The sequence below is a fragment of the Anomalospiza imberbis genome, chromosome 9, assembly GCF_031753505.1.
Source record: "Anomalospiza imberbis isolate Cuckoo-Finch-1a 21T00152 chromosome 9, ASM3175350v1, whole genome shotgun sequence".
Lineage (NCBI taxonomy): Eukaryota > Metazoa > Chordata > Aves > Passeriformes > Viduidae > Anomalospiza > Anomalospiza imberbis.
Window position 1 is genome coordinate 24,973,228 of NC_089689.1, and position 18,207 is coordinate 24,991,434.

The 18,207-nt window shown below is 41.0% G+C and overlaps 1 long non-coding RNA gene across 1 annotated transcript; it reads left to right on the forward strand.

The window, feature by feature from the left end:
• Positions 1–10,655: 10,655 nt before the first annotated feature.
• On the forward strand, positions 10,656–14,159 carry LOC137478989 (uncharacterized). Its single transcript, XR_011001929.1, has 3 exons — positions 10,656–11,347; positions 11,554–11,631; positions 13,616–14,159. It is a non-coding gene; the product is annotated as an uncharacterized lncRNA (long non-coding RNA).
• Positions 14,160–18,207: the final 4,048 nt, after the last annotated feature.

The window sequence follows — 18,207 nt, forward strand, 5'->3', positions numbered from 1 at the left end:
AATAAGAGCTTGTACCTCCGAGAAAATCAGGCCAGCAATTTAGTCAGGATTTTTAACATTCCCTATATCCCTACTCTGCGGTCCTCAGACTGTCCCTTTCAATAATTTTCTCTGTATTTATTAAATAATAAAAATGATGCTAAAATAGGGCTGGTCATTGAAACTCTGAGATATTTATGTTTATAGAATAGCCTTGCTAGCACTAATGTAAATGCAAAGGGCATAAAGGAAGCACAAAATATAAAGCAGAAGAGAAGACAAATTCCAATTAAATCATCCAGGTTTTAAAAAAAAAATCACTCATTAGTTTCAATATCTCACTTCCTATTACAATGTCCTTTTCTCTTCACAGAAAACTAGTACATACACAGTAAATAATGTTGGTATTAACAGAGATGCACTAAATTAAAAAAAAAAAAGGATGAATTGGTAATGAAGTAGTTAACATGAAGAGGAAAAAGCCCTGGGTGTATTTGGCTGATCCAGCTCATGCTCTCAGTTCAACAGGCAGCAGCAGTGAAGGTTGGTAAGATGCTAGCACACATTAAGAAAGATCTGTAAAAAAGCCAATAAAATTACATTTTTACTATGTAAGACCCTGTGGTGGTAGACCAAATCTGGAATATAATGTCCGATTTTGGTCTTGAGAGTGGAAGACAGATGTAAATAAAATGGAGAAAGTACAGCAGAGGGCAACCAACATGATTAATGTACTGGAGAATGCTGGCAGAGTAGCTGAGAGAATGATGAAATGGGAATTATTTAGCCTCAAGGAAAGGTGATTAGGAGGTGAACTGACTGAAATATTTAAACTACCTATGGGTTATTATAAAATTAAGCTTGAAGGTGAATTTGAAATTTTTTGACAGACCAGAAATAAGGTAGGCAGGATTAAATACACATTAAATTAATGTCGTCACAGGCCACTGGGGTACACACGTTGGCTGCATGAGATGCCAACATGTGGAAACTGCAGTCCAGGCTCCGACATGTGGCACACAGGGTCTTTGAACAACCTGGCATTACTGGTAGGAGCTGAAAGATCAGTCAGTGACAGCATCAGCAGCAAAATCCCTTCTGGGCAGTGAGATTGCTCAGTCCAGGCCATGTCCATGTGGAGTGCGGCTGCCTGCTCTTTCCACACCTGCATAGTGGCTAAAAGCCTGGATCCCAGATGGAGCAGCCAGTTCCCTGCCAACAGGACTGGTTTATGGGGTAACACATTCTGCATCACTGGATGCCGTGCTCTGAACCTGGCGGGGGGATTTATCCCAGCTACCTTTGGCCACCCAAGGTAAGGCAAGGCACTGACTTTGAGCTGGTCACCTGAGCTCCCACTGCAGGCACCAGAGAGAGGAAGAGCAACTGAGGGGCTTGGAACACAAGCCCTGTGAGGAGCCACGGAGGGAGCTGGGGGTGTTTAACCTGGAGAAAAGAAGACTCAGGGGTGACCTTATCACTCTCAATAGCTCCTGAAAGGTGGTTGTAGCCAGGTGGTCTCTTTCTTCAAGTAGCAACTGACAGAACAAGAAGACACAGTCTTAAACTACACCAAGGGAAATATAGGTTGGATATTAGGAAAAAGTTTTTCACTGAAAGAGTGATAAAGTTCTGGAATGGCCTGCCCGGGGAGGTGGTGGAGTCACCATCCCTGAATGTGTTTAGGAGAAGACTGGATGTGGCACTGGGTGCCAGGGTTTAGTTGAGGTCTTGGGAATGGGTTGGACTTGATGATCTTGAAGGTCTCTTCCAACCTTGTGATTCTGTGATTCTGTGTTTCTGTGATTCTGTGAACTGCCAATGCAGAGCTTCCTGCCTGTCCTAAGGCAGGTGCCTAAGATAGGTAACATTAATTGCTCTCTGGAGGTCTCTTTTCTCTTTCCATTGTCTCTGCTGGCAGCCTCACATGGAACCCGGCTGGAATCCCAGTGCTAGGTACCTTTTTGGCAACCACTGCCATGATGCCTCTGAGCTGACATGCAGAGGAGAGTCCATGAGCACACAGAAAAAAAAACAGAGACTACTGAGAAGTGGGAGCCAGAATTTAGACCAGGTAGATGCCATTGAAAACAAGATTTAAGTCCCCAGGGAGAAGTGAGGGAGATGATGAGGAGAGGTAAAGAGTTCAAGCTCACTTATAGTCATTCAGGAATCTGGGAGTTAAGCAAAAATTTTTGATGAACAAACAGTTCAGTTTGTCACTGATGGATGAAGGCTCTGGATCTGCATTGAGGCAGCCCTGACATGGTACTTAAACAATGCAGACTAAGAAAAATAAACTGCACATGAACAAAGAAATGAAGAGGACACAGTGGCTATTAACAGTGAAATATGGTGGTTTTAATTAGCAAATGCTAATTGTAGGACTGGATATACAGTGGAATGGAAACATTGAATCTCAGGTGGAAGTAGGTGATAGCAAAATACCATTAATCTGAAAAGGTATAATGAGAAAAACAAAGTAAGAGAAAATGGAAAGGCTGATTGTTCCTTCCAGCAAGAAAATGTTATTATCAATAAAAAAATTAAGTGAAGCCTATTTTTTCTGTATTGGAACAAATTTTATACAATATGTATAATGCTTGAATTATATTTTTTGCATTAAGAAGCCTAAAAATGGATAATATTAATTTCCAAAATAATATAGACTTGAATAAATCACAGAAATCCAGTAATACAGAAAAAAATTCTGTAGATTTCACAGCAGTGGTACAAGCAGGAGAAAGGGAGCATAAGAAGGAAGAGCTAGAAAGTGAATTATATGTGTATCTTCAAAACAGAACATAAATGTGTAGATAGATTTAAAGATAACCAAAAAAAATGTATGAAGCAGGATTACCAATTTTCACCATTTGAAAACTATGTTAGCAATAATTGGGAGAGAAAAAACAGTAGCAAAACCATAATTTCTGATTTCTAATTCTCTCTATTTCAGACTCTGTTGGGTTTATACCCCACCTGCGTGGGATGCAAGAGGATCATAATTGCCCTGGACTTTGTTTCCAAAAATGAACAAAGCTGAGCAATAAAACACAGAATTAAAATTCAGTGATCGTACCATTAGACCTGAAATATTTGTAAGGAAAAGGCAGTGACATCATGTAATGCTGTTATTACAGTCAGACTCTAAAAGAACATAGAATAAATTTTTAAAATATCTTGAACAAAGTGTTGGACAGAAAAGAGATTACAGTGTACCGGTAAATATTTAAGAGCAGGTAAAGGTGATAAAATCAAAATTAATTCCATCAGAGCCCATCAGATTGCAGCTGAAGAGTTTGGAAGCTGCATACAGTTTTGCTGAAGCATAAAATCACAGATAAACAGGAGTAGTCACAAATACTGGGAAAAAACATTAACATTAGTGTCTGCACCATACCAAATCTATTGATTTTTTTTTTAAGGTAACATAAAATGGTTTTATTTTACTGAGTGGAAACATAAACTGAATGTGAAGAGAAATTGCAGATATTGGGACTATTTACACTAAAAAAAAGACTGAGAGGTTATGATAAAAGTCAAAAAAGCAGTTTAACAGCCCTGCTCAGTTCCTTTTGATTGTTTTTGTCCTTCCAGAAGTACAAGGAAAACACAATGAGACTGAACAGTTGCAAATTCAAAAACATTAACTTGATAACTCTGGTACTGCTACCTCACCAAGACTCTGAAGGCAAACTGCAGCAAACAGGCAGTATGCACAAGATAATTTTCTTTTTTTTCCTTCTTTTAAATGGTTTTGAGCATTTCAGAATCTGCACCATCCTTCACCTATCAGGACTGGTAGGAAAGGATGATGGCCACAGTTATCCCATAATTGCACCTTTGCCTGCAGGAGCTGTCATAGATTGTTGTTAAAGGACAATGCAAATCCTTGTGAGTCAAATTGGGCAGTCAAATGTTCTTCTTTGTGTGTGTGTTTTTAGAGCAGAGTAAAGGACATCTTAGAGAAGAGTGAACGAATCCATCCATATTTCAAGCACTAAAATTGCACATATGCGTGTGTTTGTACAATGTATGCACATTTAAGAAACCCATGGGTTTTGCTGTAGAAACATAATTATTCTGAACTTAAAAACATCCAGACAGAAATATATTACTCCTATCCTTACTTTCACCTTCCTATCAGAGAAGAAGGATGATGAACTGGCTCCTTTTAATAGCTCCAGAAAAATGGCAGCATGTTTCTGCTCACACACTGACAGGGAAGGACTTGACTGCTTGAAAAAATAGTGGTTGCCAGCTGTGCTCTGAGTAAAACTAGGATTGGTCTGATAAAACTGCCAGTCCAAGTGCAATATAGCAAATGAAGCCTTGGCAATATCAGAGACTGAAAATTATTTCATATATTTTATCAAAACTGAACTCTGAATATGTTAGGTGTCTGCAAAGAGTGGAGGCCAGTAACAGGGTACTTCAAAAACACAGACTCATGGCTACATGGCCCCTGGGACAGTCTCTCTCTTTCACCTTTCACAGGACAATGTGAACAAGGTGTTGGTGTAGCAACAGTTTTTTGTTGCTCGGCCCATTTGCTCTGTGCCCGCAGGAGGAGCATGCGAGGGGACGTGGATACCGGAGGCATCGCCTGAAATGCTGCTGTGACCTGCAAGGCTCTGCAGCTCATTCACACAGACGGTGGTGCAGGGAGGGATGGAGGCCCTTGGGTCTGTGGGCAGAGTTTTGGACATTCTCCACCCTCCTATGCCATTAACCTACAGCACGATGGGAAGGATGCCAGCTAAACACTGTGCCTCAGTTTCCCACTTACAAATGAGGATGGCAAAGCATTTCTGCTGTGTAGTGTAGGATAGCCCTCACCTTTAGAGCCTGCAATTACAGCAAGTTCTGATATCTCAAGGAGGTAAACACAGATGAGCTGCACAGCATTATCAGTCCTAAAATGGCAAAGAAGAACTTAGGCAGTTACAAGGCCTTAGCCTTTTTCTCCCACTTTGCCCTCCACTCAGAATGCCCCAAACACATGGCGAGGACATAACGCTGTGATGGCAGCTAAGGAAGGGCCAGTGGGTCCTGAAGTGTGGCTTTGTCAGTTTAATAAACTGCTGCTCTTGCAAAAATGGCTGCAGTCTCGAAACTTAACCCCTGAGAACTTCAATTATTTTATCTACCAATCTTCTGGATTACTGACACCCTCTAAGGGAAAAGCTGTTGTCTTGGATTAGCCAAAGCAGCTACAATGCTGTCTTCCTTAGAGACGGAGGATGACTTAGCTGTCTTATCCCTGGAAAATCTATATAATCCAAAGATTAATCCAGAAGACCCTGATCTCTTTGCAGCAAAAGACCATTCCTAACAAACTGCTTTCTCTCTAGCGAAGTGAGCGCTTCACTTTCTCTTTCAGCCTAGAGTAAAAAGAGCTGTAATTGTCCTAATAAAAGCATTTTAGTGTCATGGATAGCAACTGTCATAATACAATTTCTTGCCTAGATAAAATTTATCCAGAGAATAAAATGGTTCCTACATTCCTCGCTATGAAAAAAAAAAAAAATAAGAAAGAGAGTTAATTGCTATCAGTTAAATGAAAGCATGGAGGAAGCTGAACAGTTTTCCTTTGCATCTCCTACAGGTGTCTTAGGCTACAAAATACTGTATGTGTGTTGATTTTAAAATCATTGTGGGATACAAAATAATGCACATTGCCTCTCTGAGCTGCTTCATTAGCCTGATTTACCTCCAAGGTTCCTGTTTCAGGCAAGTCTGCTAGTCTTGCATACAAAAGGATCAGCCACAGAACTCTGCAGCACCAGCAGAGCCTTTTGTCCTCCCAGTAAGAGGGAATAAAGTACAAAACAAAAACAAACCTTCCCTGCAAAAGTAACCTGTCAAATTAGCAGGGCATTTCAAATACAAAGCTCTTCAAATCCTCACTTCTGCTCTATTTTAGAGACAGAGGAGAAAAGCCTTATTTAACAACAAAACACAGTCCTTGAGACACACAGCTTTTAAAATACCTAATCGATCAATCTCTACCTTCCTCTGTCCTTCTTTTAAGAGAGAAGATTGAATGTAGTTTGAAAAGAAATGTCCAAGAAAGCTCATCTGTGTGACAAAGCAAAATCCAGACCTAAAGCAAACAGGAAAAGCTGAAAATGACTCTGCTCCTCTGGAAAATGTAGGAAAAGAGGCAGAGTCCTGGGGCAGGGTGTGGGAGCTCCACGGGCTGTCAAGGTGCACTGTAAATGAAGCCACATAAAGCATCTCAGCTGCCCTTACCAGTGACTGTGGGACATTTCAGAGTGTGACCTTTTGAAATGTACATAAAATACTGTAGATCGTCTCCTCTCCTGAGGGCATCTGTAGCATGAAACTGAAGGTGGCCTCACAGTTGGCAGAAAGTGTGTGGGGCTTTCTGTTTACATTTATTTGTGTACAGACATTGGCTTGTTTGCTGCTTTTTTCTAAATTACTGCCCTCTGCATTTCCTTCATTTTACATGCACTGCTGTTAAATCACTTTTTCTGATAAATATGGAAACATGATGAGTTGAAAAAATCCTTCCATGTCAATTCTGCAGTTCATATTCATGCTGAGATTGTATCTAATTTTGAAAATCTTCACACTTGTGCCCTGCCATCATGTGTAATCTTTTATGCATGGCTACCTCCACTGCTGCTGAAGCAGTTGCTATGCGACAGATGAACCTGCTCCGTGGGGCCCTGACATTAGTAAAAGCAAATTGACCACAGGAGCACTAATCTAGCATGAAAAGCAGTTGGTGCCGTGCATTTCCTAGAGAAGGATTACCTAATCAACAAGCAAAACCTCCTTTTAAACGTGAGCTGAATTACCTGGGTCTGGATTCCCCCGTTTCGCACCTTTTTGCTACACCAAATCATCCTGAAGAGTGAAGCCTGCAAAGGTGCATTACTCAAGAGGAGCAGGGACTCACCTCAGATCAGATTCTTCAGCTCTCACCCTGGCCTGCTGGCAAATTTGTCACCTGGGCTGATAGTTCCTGTAACTTCTTTCTCCAAGGTTACCAAAAACAGGCAATGGAGACAAATAAAGACAAAAGATGGTCAGACTACAGTGAATGTCACCCTCTTATCACCTCCCTGATAAGCCACATGAACTTAAAGTGTCAGAGAAGGGTTAGATGAGAAAGTGGTCACCTAATCCACATAGAACCCAGGCTATAATGCCTGCTCAAAACCCACCACAGCACAGTGCTGCCATTTTTTGAGAAAGTGATCTCAAGGGAATAATGCTTTGCCAGCCAGATCACTACTAACATCATTATTAGTGATTTAACCCTGCAAGTACTGGGCAATTTTCTTTGAATCCATCACCAAACATATGATTATATTAGAGAAAATGAGTCCTGACTCACATAAAGGTTCAGCTGACCTCTATCTGGATGTTTCTGAGGAGGATAAGGCTGATAACTACTGTTTTCTCCTGGAGGTAGAAAGGCTTTTTAACCTTTATCTTACCACAGGAGAACAGAGTTGTTGGAAAAGTTGACTTCAAAAGCCCCTTTTGAAGGGGCGAAGGTTTTATCATGTGATACAGTTTCAGGACAATTACAGGCACTCCTGGAGGATCCTCCAGGTTTGGGGGATCCAAATTTGCCCAACTGAGGTGTCTGCAACTTCATTACATCCCAGTGAGAAATGATTTTTTTTGCATAAAAGAGCTTTCCCCTGCCCTCCTCTTTCTATTGTGATGCACCACAAAGAAATCCAGCAATCCAGCCTGCAATGCTCCAGCGTGTAGGAATCGTGCACCCAGATATTACAGAAAAAGCATTTCAGGTGGAAGACATGGGAATGTTACAGCCAAGGTCAAAATCATGTCTTGGCTGCAGTTTGTACCAACAGCTCAACATGCTTTCCTCTAAGTGTAGGTAAAGAGAGAATTTGGTGACATCTTCACGGGGATAATACTAAAAACTGTTACCTCATAAGCCTCAGAAAAGGATGTCAGGAAAACAGAAATCACCTCTTACAAAATCTTAATCTCTTCCTTAACTCTTTGTTTTCCTCAGCTTCTGAACACAACAGCAACTACAATACTTGCTGTTCTTAAATTAATAGTTTCATTTAGTTCATCAAATTAGTTTTATTTCTAGTGCTGCTCTTGCTTGTGACTAACTCTTGTTAAGGCTCATGGTACAAGGGTTCCTGACTTTTCACCGAGTGAAGGGACTTAGTGGTACAACTTCCATTAACCTTGATAGGATCCACACAGCTAAATCCCCACCCTGAATATTTGACCTCCATTGTCTCTGTCTCTTCTGGTCTGTATAAATTGCCTTGAAGAGACAGATAAATAAAAGCATCTATGCTGCCTTTGGTGCAGTGCTTAAGCACACAGAGCAGAGATTCAGCACACCTGCACCTGTGCTCGGGTGGGTCCTGCCCCACAGCCCCTCACTGCCCAACAGATACCAGCACAAGAGAATTCTTCCTACCAGCTGAGCTTCTCTTCTGTGCAATGCTAGCAGCCTCCTGTGCAGGGCTATCTCCTGTCACAGGCAAGGAGCCATCATGTTCTGTGTTGTAGGAGTTTTTTTTGGACCCATCACAAACAAATCAGGATCATGTGCAGGACCAGTGAGAGCCTGGGAGGTGGGAGGCCAGCTCACATCCATGCAGGAGTTATTTAGTTCATACCAAACCAGTGCTCCAGCAGAGATCTCAGGGCATCAGCAGACATCAGCCAGTGGCAGCATCATGCACTGGGTAGTCCAGCAGAGAACTTCACACTGAACTTTTTGCCATATGCATTGACTGTGAAGCAACCTCTGCACCACAGAACCCCAATCTGCTGACTAGAACTTGGTGTCCAAAACACTCCATAGTTTCAGGCAAATCTTCACTTCCCATGTCCAGACTTTGCTGAGGTTGCCATGTGCTCTAAACCTATTGCCACTCGATTTCTCATCCACAAGGGGCTGAACTTCAACTGGTAATACTGTGGTGTCCTTTGACTTGCTAGTCAAGGCAACAAACACCTCCTATGAACCAGGTTCAATATTCCTAAAGCAAAGCCACTGCAAAACTGCTCCTCTGCCAGTTGGAGCTCCTAGTGTTTTCATGACCAGTTTAAGTACATCTTTTCTTGCCTTGGGTTTAACTAGTTCTTTTCCTCCTTTACTCATCCTTCCCACAGTAAGCATGCACACAATTCAATGTCTATCCTTATGAAGTGAAAAATAATACTCATCTGACTTGACTTGAGCAGGCTCAGCAAGATTTTAGGCTGGGTGTTGTGGCCCAAGGAGAAGAGCTGTGCAAGCCAGCTCCAGTTCTAGAAAGCTGTAAAGGTGCTTCAGCACATCATTCCACCTGAGCAAAGTATTTATGCATTGCAGGGTGCTTCAGTGGAGCTTCAGGGCTACACTGAGGCTGCCCAGATTTGAGTGCACCATCTGGATATGTAGGAGCTCGGGCAGGTGCTAGCTCAAGGCTTTCTTTGCTGTACTTCAACACACAGAATAGACACATCACCACTTGGCAGGCAGGCTCTCCAGTTCACCCTTGTCACCCACTGTCCTTTCCAGCACCTGTTTCAGCTTGACTTTGTTTTCCTTGAAGGAAAATTATGAGAATTATAAGGGTGAGATTGTTCTGAACTCATGAGTGTTTTGTACAATGGTCCTAATAATTCTCTCCTTCTCCTGGAAATACCTGTCTTAATGGATCCTGTGACCACATATGGGGCTTCTGCCCATTCATGTTAATTTAATCTCTCCCATTGTTCATCAGAGGTTTTTTTCCTGCCCTAAGAGCCACTTCTTTTTTTGGAGCGGTGACACAAATTATCATTAAGCAGGGCAATGCTCAAACCCTCAAGGGCTGCAATTAGGTTTCAGGGTTCCATGTGGGAGGACTGTACCAGAATACTGTAATCCTTTCTTTATTTTTTAATGATCATTACACTCTCTATGCATTAATAAAACTCATTTGCTATCCTTCTGGATATGCAAGACAAAAGTAATTAAAGCAAAAATTAAGAAGCTCTTGTTGTATATAATAACAACAAGGGTCCAAATTCAGTTTCCAGTAAAGCTCCAACAGCTTGATTCTGTACCCAAAAATGTCATAGAATCACAGAATGATTTGGGTTGGAAGGGATCTTAAAGGTCATTTGGTTCCAACCCCTCTGCCCCAGGTATGGACACCTTCCACTAGACCAGGTTGCTGAAAGCCCCATCCAACCTGGCAGTGAACATTTCCAAGGATGGGAAATCCACAGCTTCTCTGGGCAACCTGTGCCAGGGCCTCCCAACCCTCACAGGGAAGAATTTATTCCCAATAGCTAATGTACGCCTACCGTTTTCAATCTAAAGCCATTGCCACTTGCCTTGTCTCTCCAGACCTTTGTCCAAAGCCCCTCTCCAGGTCTCTTGTAGCCACTTTAGGCACAGGAATGTGCTCTAAGATCTCCCTGGAGCTTTCTCTTCTCCAGACTGAGCAATCCTAACTCAGCCTGTCTCCAGAGGAGAGGTGCTCCAGCCCTCTGGTGATCTTTGTGGCCTCCTCTGGACTCACTCCAGCAGGTCCATGTCCTTCTGTGACCTTCTCTCATATTTTGGTGCCTCTGAGAGTTAAGTTTCTTTTCTTGTCCCTTTCTATATGGCTCACCCAGGGCTGGGAACAAGGCTGGGAACAAAAATGCATGAATTCAAAGTCAAAGATGGGAGGAGAGGAGTGTCCTAAAAAATGTGAAGCCCAAACTTATATGTTTCCTGTGATGAAAGCTAATTATAAAATCAGAATGCATTACCATAATTGTTTATATCTGTATTTTAAGGAATTTGCTGTCTTCTGAATCTAATAAACGAAGGAACTGAAGCTTGACTGCTACAACAGTTTTTAATCTGTTTGGAAATTAATCCAAACAATGAAGAAATGCTTTCCAGTACTACAAGAAAACATTACAGTAAGGAAAGAAAATGGAAGGGAAAGAGAAACCTTTAAAGAAAGGGAAAAGAAAAAAAAAAAAAAGGAAAAGAAGCTAACAAAACATTTAATTATTATCTGTGGATAATTAGGGGCAGAGTGTTCCTGCTTCTCCTGGAGTGCAGGATGGGAAACAAGGGCATAGGAAGCATTGCCTTTGGCTCTCTGACCCCACTCATCCCTGGCAGATGCCATACATTGCTCCCCAAGGAAGTGGGGAGCCAGGGGGCTTGTGCACGGGTCAGGAGGGGTTGGCAGGTCACAGATGGGATATTGTGATCCCACCCCTCAGAAAGACTTGTGAGCTCCACCATCTCCCTGAGGTTCAGCTGCACATGAGTATGGTACACTCCTGGCAAGCTAAATGTGAAATATCTGTCAAATATCACCATCTCTGTGTTTTCAACCCTCTCAGCAAGGTATTCTTCAAGCACCTGCTCACACCTCTGCAGCTGAGGCAGATTAATTCAAAGGATAAAACATCAGATAGAGAATAATTGCTTAAGAGCAGCCAAAGCAGACAGAGCTTTAGTATAACTATGTTTAGAATTAGCACAGATCCTTCATCCTATTCTTAGCCATAAAAGAGAAATTAGTCTATTTCCCATATCTCTCACTTCTACAGCTGTTCACCTCATCACATTGTGCACAGAGTTGTTAGAGCTGCTGAAGATTAAACTAGTTTTTTGGCAAAGATTGCAAGGTAGGCAGTTTTCTGTCAGATGGGGAGGACTGTGTAGGAGGTTAATAATATCAGGCACACCCAATGAGAGCAGTCATGGCACAGAGGCCAATAAAAGCCCTAAAATCAACAGCACTTTTGAAATTCATCTCAACCCAATTTTTCACAGACATGGTCAGGAGGCTTTCGTTTGCTTCCTCGTGAGAAGCTGTTTGTATCACCTGAGCTCAGCTAATTTCTGTAGTTCAGGGTCAGCAAAGTCCCCAAGATCTGAATGAGCAAAGAGAGCCCATAAATGGTATTTTTATCCTACTCATGACCTTCCAGGTGCACACACAAATGCAGCAGTGGAGAGAAGCAGGCCAGTTGTTAGTGTTGTTACCTGTGTTACACCTATACAGGGCATCAAAACCCTGCTTTGGTCCCAATCTTTCCAAGCAAGCACAGCTTCCAGCAGGAGCAAGCCTGCTAATTTCATGGTGCATCTCCTCTGCCCAAAGCTGAGTGTCACTGATCCCATGTATGGATGCTGTGGCTCTCAAACCAGTATTAACACCCACTTAATCATCAGCCAAAACCAGCAAACTCAGCAACTCCACACTGTAATATTGCAGGGAGTGCTCCAGAAACTCTCTAAAGTTCTCCGACTCAAAAACAAATCCTCTGACATTTAGCCTGCAGAAGCCAGCTAAATAATATCTTTTTAATCAGGGTTTGGCCAAAATAATCTGTAACAAGGGTGAAACAGTGAGTGTCCAAGCCTTGCTGTAGAATGAATATGTCAGAAGTGCAGCTGGGTGCCCAGCTGAGGCAGCAGTGGCTGCTGAAGGCAGAGGTCAGCTGGTTATCCACAAGGGAAGGTACAGTGGGGTGAATTTCTCACACTTTCTCAGCCAGTGTAAAGTTCTCTTCCTCTTCTCTTTTTGAGGATGAAGGTAGCATTTGTGGCTTGCTAAAAAAAAAAAAAAAAGAAGCTTGCTGGAGGACATTCTAATTCTAATCCAGCTTGCGTGCATCTCCCACATGTTCCTGAAATTTCTGTGGCAATAGGTGTTTGTTGTACTCCTGTATGGAATCTCAAATAGCTTTATGACAGCATCTCCTCAGATTACTCCTCATTACTCATTACTCCTAAAGAAAATGTTGTGTTAGAAGTGTTTGCTTTCTTTCCTTTTTGTTTCAAGATTTAAAAAGGCAGCCGCTAGAGATCGATTTTCAGTTTTTAAAATACTCCACTCCTAAATAATACAGCACCATGTGCCTCTCAGATGGAGATCACAGTTTGGCTGCATGCTTAACCGAGCTGCTTTCCTTGGGAAAATATCACAGCTGGGATGTGACCTGCTTCTAGATTTTGCATTTCTGCAAGAAAGCAGTCCACCTCAGTTTGTTAGCCCTTAGAGCAGGATTTACATCTTACTCGCTCAGGCCAAGCACAGTGTTAGCCCTCAATAATAATAATGACTTGTGAAAGGAGTTCATAACTGGTTCTGTGAGATAAAGAATATTTGAAGAGCAAAGGTTGACAATATTCTCAGGGATAATGGCATTATTTCAGGGACTCTCTCTAAGCAGCATGTCTGAGAGGAATTTGTCCCCCACAGACCACAGTGCCAACTTGCACCTACTTTAGTTTCCCAGCCATTATCAAAAGAGCATTTCTTCTTCAAACCCTTTGGAGCCATAGATCTTTTGAAAACATATACTCCCAGGAGGAGTTTAGCTCCCCAAATAAAATAAAGGAATTAAATATAATAAAATAAAATATGAAGGTAAAAAAGCCAGAGACTGATTAGCAATACCTACGCAAACCTTGCTATTTGAAAAGTGCTACAGATTTTGTGGTACATTCTTCCTGCTAGGGCAAGTACTTTGTAAGTAATCACAATTTTTCTGCCTCAGAGAACGTGATTTCAGCTGCTTCCTGCTCAATATAGTGAATGTCTGAATCACAGTGGAAAAAATTTTGATCAGAAATCTCTCAATTTTCACAGATTTCTTCCAGGTGCTCTGCATAGCTGCTCACACAGTGTATTCTGCATGCTCTAATGAACTGTTTGTTGTTGCTACAACAGGAAGCACTGGTGTGAGGATATGAACTCCCTGGCATGGGAGTACTATTCGGACCTCTTGCAGCCTCTCCATTTTCGTATTCTCATCAAAAGATTTGTACACTGAAATCAATGTGCACAAACTCAAAGTTTTTGACTCATACGTAGACATCAGCTTTTTTCCTCCCCCCCATTTTCTTTTGTATATCTTTCTGTGCCTGTAAATGCCCAGAAAAACTGTAGAGTATATCCTTTTGGGTCCCAATTAAGATTCTGAACTGCTGTTCTCTGTATGATAACAACCTGAAGTGCTGACAACACGCTACCTGTCAACAGGCAAATGAAGGCCAACCATCTGTTCTACTATAAATTGTCTCCATTACTCTCAACTTGAAAATCTGCTTTAAAGACTCCCCAATTATCTAGCAACCTAAGCCAAATGATGCAGTGTTATTTTAACTAAAATCGTCATTGTGTACAAGAAAAATAAACATCAAAAGCTCTGAACAAAGAAAATTATTGAAAAGTTGGTCTATATCTGATTTTGTGTGTACAGCTCTGATGTTTGTGCTGGAGCAGCTCAGAGTTGCAGAAGCAAAAAGTATCAGATTACTGCTGGTTGAAATCTTGAATTTCAATGGATAGGGAGCTGGCTATACCCTCCTACTCAGAAGCTTTTTTCTCAAACAGGTTTGGTTTGATTTTATTTCAGTTAAGTTGGACTTGCATCTAATCCCAGAATCTTCATGTCCAAAAGTAAAGATCAGCAAAACCAAGCACTAAAGCAAAGGCTCAGCTTCTGCCCTACCTACCCATAGAACATTCCCTATTCCTCAGGCTGTCTTCAAGTCTTTTTATCGTTAGCTGGCTCCTTTCTTTGGGGTATTCCCTGCTTGTTGCAACCCTGAAACCTCGATGGGGAGTTTAAAATGGGACCCAGTACAGAATTTATATTGTTATAAATGAACACATGCACTGGGCTGATAATCTAACCCAGATTTCCCCTATTCAGTAACCAAAAACTTGCCACAGCAGCTGGGGCAAGCAAGCAGGCCAGTCTTAAATGCTGCTCAGGGGATTCATCTACTGATCACATCCATTGAACGACATCTAACAGCACTCAGATTTTGAACACAGGACCCATTACACCTCCATTTCACTCACAGAGCCAGAAAGCTCCGTAGACTTCCTGTGTACAAAGAAAATATATTTTAAAACTGTCCATAGTTTTTAATGTCTAGAGATTACTGATAGGAAAGATATCATTGACTGAATGAAAAATGATAGAAAAGTATGCGGGCTTAGTTTGCAGATGAAAGAATTAGGATATGGGATTCCACTGGAAAGCCTGCAGACATCTTCAGAACCATCTTAGGGTGGAGGTGGTAAACTGAAGATTCAAAGACAGCAAAGAAGAAAATCCAAAACAGGGAGACATAGGCATGTAAATGTTTTTGTCGCTGTGGTGACTTTTACAAGGCCACTCGCCTGTATAAGGCCCTATTGACAAGAAAATGGTTGCAATTTGCAGCACTTAAATGACACAGAAACACTCCAAAATACTTAGCAACGAAACAACAGTGCTTGATCCCGTGCTATGGATCCAGCAACATAAAGTAACTGCTTTTTATACAGCCTTGTGTTGGAATAACAGTTTGTGCTCCATGGTATTTACTAGGGAAGTTAAACACAGAAAATAATAAGATGACACAGTTGCCTTCATTATGAATGGCTTCTTGAAAATCCATATTTCTTCATTCATTAAAAAAAAAAAAAAGGCAGGAACTTATGGACTGTACTAGGTATTTCCAAGAAATTCAGAAAATGAGGCAAAGGTAAAAAAAACTGAATAAATTACTCTGAGTCATCAGTGTAACCATTGTAACACATAAATGAATCAGATCATTCAACACAAGGTGCAGTCTTCAACAGTGGTACAAATCTGTGCTTGTGTCATGACCTTTGAGATATTATTTTCCATTTATGGACTTTATTTTTCCTCCTACAGATTTCTGTGTAAAGGAAAGTCTGCCTTCTATTCTGATATATTAAATTATTTTGGGTTTTTCTGTCTGGCTGACCTGATGGGAGTTTTTGGTTTTTGGTTAGGTTTATCATTCTCCTTTGTGAAATCTGTAGCAAAGATTTTGATCCAGTGCAGTTGTGTTTGCCTTTGCACCAGCACCAGCCTGCTTACAACTTTCCACTGGTGTAAGTAGTCCTAGGAATTAACACACCCAAGTATTTCCAAAGAGTAAAATGCAAAACTGTTTGCATTTCTGCCAGCTTCCTGTGGTATATAATCTGAAAATATGCAGATTGCTTAAATTAAGTTACCTGCTCTGGCAGCTATACCCAGTAGGTATTCCATGAGTTTTGTCATACCCAGTGCAGTGGAGGATCTATGCACACACACTTGGGCCTCTGACCACCTCCCTGCAGTCTGGAAATCCTCACAGAATGGTCAGTTAGTACAAGCTCTTTAAGTAGGTGACTCAGTGAAGAGCTGATCCACCTCCAAATAAATGCTGTTTCTAAGTTGAGCCAAATTGGAACAATATCACATTATCTTAAATTTAGAATTACATCTGAAACAAATATGAAGATAATAAAGGAAATCTATCTTATTAAATTTGTACCAAACCAAGGACTGGTTTACATTATGGAAGAGAAGGCATGTGAAGAGCACCATTTCTCAATGTCTCAAACCAAAATAAGGCTAAATAAGGCACCAAATGTAGCCCAGGTTAGATCTCACAGCCAGACCTCTGTGCCGTTTCACACCAACATTCAATACTCACAGCTCTCATCATCAGCTATTTGGAGATTTGAGGCAGGGGGAGGATCTCCAATAATAAAAGTCTAAACAAATAATGCCGAGAACTTGTTTGCATCACACAATTGCTTATTCTGTGAACTGCAGCTACCTCGTTTCTTGTTGCTTCAGTCAGGAACAGTTCACAAAGGACCTGGGTATCACCTTCTAAACAAATATGTCAAAACATCAATCCAGCACAAAGTGAAATGCATGATATATAAATACCTATTAGCTGATGTAACGTACAGTAGGGGAAGGAGGAAATGTATATTCAACTATGTGACAGGTAATTCAAAGCACCACATAATTAGCTTTGTTTAGTTATTTTAATTTTGTTTTTATTGGCAAGATGCAGCATTAAAAAATCCACTAATTAGATAGGAAGTTCCCCTAAAGACATCTATCAATGGTTTCTATTAATACAGGCAACTGTGAGTAAGTAGGTAGGATGGAAAAACATTCAAAACCAACTTTTAGTTAATTAAGTTGAGGTCTGGATGCAAAATTCTTTTCCCCCATCAACAAATGTTCAGTCGCATTTCTTAGAAAATTGGTGTGAAAAATAATCCTAAATCTGAGGAACCTGACAGAATTTTGATTTCCTTCTACTTTGTTTCTCACAGCTTCAACACAGTAACACCAAGTATATTATCTCTATGGCTTGCTAAGCTCCACAGAGAAATCCACTGTCACCAGCACTAAGAGCTGTGCATTTGCCAACTACTGTTGGATTTTGATGGGGTTTGTTTGGTTTTTTGTTTTGTTTCGTTTTGGTGGGTTTTTTGGGATTTTTTTTTTTTTTTGCAGTTTTTTGCTTTTTGGTTTTTGGTTTTTTTGTTGTTTTTTTTTTTTGAGGTTGGGATTCAAGGTATTTGAGATGATAGTTTGTATTTAGGTATAGGTGCTTATTTTTTTATTTATGTTATAGTTTTACAGTACTGAGTTTTGTAGTTTTTTATTAATAAGGTATAAAATGTTTAACTATTTTTTGTTATAAGATTTTTTAAGGTTAAACTATTTAATTAAAAATGATACTTAAATTATTTTTATTTTTAACTCAATAATTAATTATTCAAGGTCCACAATAAGGACATTTTTGTTTAATTATAAAACACTACTTAAACTTACAAAGAAGAAGGGTGTATGATGTGTACAACTTTTTTAACATTTGCACTCCTTGGTCTTATATAGTTACAGATTAATAGTAGCGGAAGTACCACCAACTGCTGAGTCTGGCTCCTCCCAGACAGAAAACTCAGATCTTTTTGTTCTTCCCTTGACTAAAAAGTTTACACAGACCTTTTGTGGTACTCAGGCTGGCCAGCCAGCAATCGGTCATGTTGCCATCTGAGGGCTGTTGCACAGTTGAGGTTCAATGGTGCAGGAATGCATCAACAGCCTCCCAAGGAAAGATTTCGATTGGGTGGGTTTCAGAAATGCAGGGCCGTAACTTGAAGACAGTGTACTCTGGTTCTATTGATGCCACAGAGCAGCAGGGAGGGAAGCAGGGCAGTAGCAGATGACTTGGTACACATCCATTGAATATTTGGAGACTTTGTGCTGTTCTGCCTGGGCAGTCCAGAAAGGGCAGAAAACAGCCACATCCTCTTCACTGTGTAGGCTGGAGCAATCCTCAGTGGGCCCTTTGTGTGGAGCCTATGTAGACACCTGGCATGGTACTAACACCACAGCTGGAGTGCACAGCTGGAATTTAATCCCCACTGAGCT